The sequence below is a fragment of the Platichthys flesus genome, chromosome 22 (genome assembly GCF_949316205.1).
Source record: "Platichthys flesus chromosome 22, fPlaFle2.1, whole genome shotgun sequence".
Classification (NCBI taxonomy): Eukaryota; Metazoa; Chordata; class Actinopteri; order Pleuronectiformes; family Pleuronectidae; genus Platichthys; species Platichthys flesus.
The window spans coordinates 13,608,042-13,610,541 of NC_084966.1; the positions used below are offsets into that span (position 1 = coordinate 13,608,042).

At 47.8% G+C, this 2,500-nt stretch overlaps 8 non-coding genes and 6 pseudogenes across 8 annotated transcripts in view; all 14 read right to left on the bottom strand.

Moving 5' to 3' along the window:
* The window catches only part of LOC133948381 (5S ribosomal RNA), a 119-nt gene extending 2 nt beyond the window's left edge, over positions 1 to 117 (bottom strand). Inside the window, exon 1 of the ribosomal RNA XR_009919985.1 lies at positions 1 to 117. This exon is cut by the window's left edge and continues 2 nt beyond it. This is a non-coding gene — a ribosomal RNA (5S ribosomal RNA).
* Positions 118 to 179: 62 nt separating this feature from the next.
* Positions 180 to 298, bottom strand: LOC133946099 (5S ribosomal RNA). Its single transcript, XR_009917808.1, has one exon. It is a non-coding gene; the product is annotated as a 5S ribosomal RNA (ribosomal RNA).
* Positions 299 to 360: 62 nt separating this feature from the next.
* Positions 361 to 469, bottom strand: LOC133944080 (5S ribosomal RNA; annotated as a pseudogene).
* A 62-nt stretch (positions 470 to 531) lies between these two features.
* LOC133943745 (5S ribosomal RNA) lies at positions 532 to 640 on the bottom strand (annotated as a pseudogene).
* A 62-nt stretch (positions 641 to 702) lies between these two features.
* Positions 703 to 821, bottom strand: LOC133943205 (5S ribosomal RNA; annotated as a pseudogene).
* A 62-nt stretch (positions 822 to 883) lies between these two features.
* LOC133945506 (5S ribosomal RNA) lies at positions 884 to 1,002 on the bottom strand. Its single transcript, XR_009917243.1, has one exon. It is a non-coding gene; the product is annotated as a 5S ribosomal RNA (ribosomal RNA).
* A 62-nt stretch (positions 1,003 to 1,064) lies between these two features.
* LOC133946284 (5S ribosomal RNA) lies at positions 1,065 to 1,183 on the bottom strand. The gene has a single exon (XR_009917984.1). It is a non-coding gene; the product is annotated as a 5S ribosomal RNA (ribosomal RNA).
* Positions 1,184 to 1,245: 62 nt separating this feature from the next.
* Positions 1,246 to 1,364, bottom strand: LOC133938929 (5S ribosomal RNA; annotated as a pseudogene).
* A 61-nt stretch (positions 1,365 to 1,425) lies between these two features.
* LOC133945575 (5S ribosomal RNA) lies at positions 1,426 to 1,544 on the bottom strand. Its single transcript, XR_009917307.1, has one exon. It is a non-coding gene; the product is annotated as a 5S ribosomal RNA (ribosomal RNA).
* A 62-nt stretch (positions 1,545 to 1,606) lies between these two features.
* On the bottom strand, positions 1,607 to 1,725 carry LOC133945551 (5S ribosomal RNA). Its single transcript, XR_009917284.1, has one exon. It is a non-coding gene; the product is annotated as a 5S ribosomal RNA (ribosomal RNA).
* A 62-nt stretch (positions 1,726 to 1,787) lies between these two features.
* LOC133935157 (5S ribosomal RNA) lies at positions 1,788 to 1,906 on the bottom strand. Its single transcript, XR_009913312.1, has one exon. It is a non-coding gene; the product is annotated as a 5S ribosomal RNA (ribosomal RNA).
* A 62-nt stretch (positions 1,907 to 1,968) lies between these two features.
* On the bottom strand, positions 1,969 to 2,077 carry LOC133944062 (5S ribosomal RNA; annotated as a pseudogene).
* Positions 2,078 to 2,139: 62 nt separating this feature from the next.
* LOC133945565 (5S ribosomal RNA) lies at positions 2,140 to 2,258 on the bottom strand. Its single transcript, XR_009917298.1, has one exon. It is a non-coding gene; the product is annotated as a 5S ribosomal RNA (ribosomal RNA).
* Positions 2,259 to 2,320: 62 nt separating this feature from the next.
* LOC133939658 (5S ribosomal RNA) lies at positions 2,321 to 2,439 on the bottom strand (annotated as a pseudogene).
* Positions 2,440 to 2,500: the final 61 nt, after the last annotated feature.

Below are 2,500 nucleotides of genomic sequence, written 5' to 3' on the forward strand. Positions count from 1 at the left end.
CTTAGAGCACCTGGTATTCCCAGGCAGTCTCCCATCCAAGTACTAACCAGGCCCGACCCTGCTTAGCTTCCGAGATCAGACGAGATCGGGCGTATTCAGGTTGGTGTGGCCGTAAGCGAATGAGTCCACCCTCTGACCCTTATTTATACATGTAAATATGTCAGGTAAAAGAAGAAAAAAGCTTATAGCACCTGGTATTCCCAGGCAGTCTCCCATCCAAGTACTAACCAGGCCCGACCCTGCTTAGCTTCCGAGATCAGACGAGATCGGGCGTATTCAGGTTGGTGTGGCCGTAAGCGTTTGAGTCAACCCTCTGAACCTTATTTATACATGTAAATACGTCAGGTAAAAGTGGAAAAAAGCTTACAGTACCTGGTATTCCCAGGCAGTCTCCAATCCAAGTACTAACCAGGCCCGACCCTGCTTAGCTTCCGAGATCAGACGAATTCAGGTTGGTGTGGCCGTAAGCGTTTGAGTCCACCCTCTGAACCTTATTTATACATGTAAATACGTCAGGTAAAAGTGGAAAAAAGGTTACAGCACCTGGTATTCCCAGGAAGTCTCCCATCCAAGTACTAACCAGGCCCGACCCTGCTTAGCTTCCGAGATCAGACGTATTCAGGTTGGTGTGGCCGTAAGCGAATGAGTCTACCCTCTGACCCTTATTTATACATGTAAATACGTCAGTTAAGAGTGGAAAAAAGCTTACAGCACCTGGTATTCCCAGGCAGTGTCACATCCAAGTACTAACCAGGCCCGACCCTGCTTAGCTTCAAAGATCAGACGAGATCGGGCGCATTCAGGTTGGTGTGGCAGTAAGTGAAAGAGTCCACCCTCTGACCCTTATTTATACATGTAAATACGTCAGGTAAAAGTGGAAAAAAGCTTACAGCACCTGGTATTCCCAGGCAGTCTCCCATCCAAGTACTAACCAGGCCCGACCCTGCTTAGCTTCCGAGATCAGACGAGACCGGGAGTATTCAGGTTGGTGTGGCCGTAAGCGAATGAGTCTACCCTCTGAAACTTATTTATACATGTAAATACGTCAGGTAAAAGTGGAAAAAAGCTTACAGCACCTGGTATTCCTAGGAAGTCTCCCATCCAAGTACTAACCAGGCCCGACCCTGCTTAGCTTCCGAGATCAGACGAGTTCGGGCGCATTCAGGTTGGTGTGGCCGTAAGCGAATTAGTCCACCCTCTGAACCTTATTTATTCATGTAAATACGTCAGGTAAGAGTGGAAAAAAGCTTACAGCACCTGATATTCACAGGCAGTCTCCCATTCAAGTACTAACCAGGCCCGACCCTGCTTAGCTTCCGAGATCAGACGAGATCGGGCGTATTCAGGTTGGTGTGGCAGTAAGTGAATGAGTCAGCCTCTGACCCTCATTTATACATGTAAATACGTCAGGTAAAAGAAGAAAAAAGCTTACAGCACCTGGTATTCCCAGGCAGTCTCCCATCCAAGTACTAACCAGGCCCGACCCTGATTAGCTTCCGAGATCAGACGAGATCGGGCGTATTCAGGTTGGTGTGGCCGTAAGCGTTTGAGTCCACCCTCTGAACCTTATTTATACATGTAAATACGTCAGGTAAAAGTGGAAAAAAGCTTACAGCACCTGGTATTCCCAGGCAATCTCCCATCCAAGTACTAACCAGGCCCGACCCTGCTTAGCTTCCGAGATCAGACGAGATCGGGCGTATTCAGGTTGGTGTGGCCGTAAGCGAATGAGTCCACCCTCTGACCCTTATTTATACATGTAAATATGTCAGGTAAAAGAAGAAAAAAGCTTATAGCACCTGGTATTCCCAGGCAGTCTCCCATCCAAGTACTAACCAGGACCGACCCTGCTTAGCTTCCGAGATCAGACGAGATCGGGCGTATTCAGGTTGGTGTGGCCGTAAGCGTTTGAGTCAACCCTCTGAACCTTATTTATACATGTAAATACGTCAGGTAAAAGTGGAAAAAAGCTTACAGCACCTGGTATTCCCAGGCAGTCTCCTATCCAAGTACTAACCAGGCCCGACACTGCTTAGCTTCCGAGATCAGACGAATTCAGGTTGGTGTGGCCGCAAGCGTTTGAGTCCACCCTCTGAACCTTATTTATACATGTAAATACGTCAGGTAAAAGTGGAAAAAAGCTTACAGCACCTGTAATTCCCAGGCAGTCTCCCATCCAAGTACTAACCAGGCCCGACCCTGCTTAGCTTCCGAGATCAGACGAGATCGGGCGTATTCAGGTTGGTGTGGCCGTAAGCGAATGAGTCTACCCTCTGACCCTTATTTATACATGTAAATACGTCAGGTAAAAGAAGAAAAAAGCTTACAGCACCTGGTATTCCCAGGCAGTCTCCCATCCAAGTACTAACAAGGCTCGACCCTGCTTAGCTTCCGAGATCATACGAGATCGGGCGTATTCAGGTTGTTGTGGCCGTAAGCGAATGAGTCCACCCTCTGAACCTTATTTATACATGTAAATACGTCAGGTAACAGAAGAAAA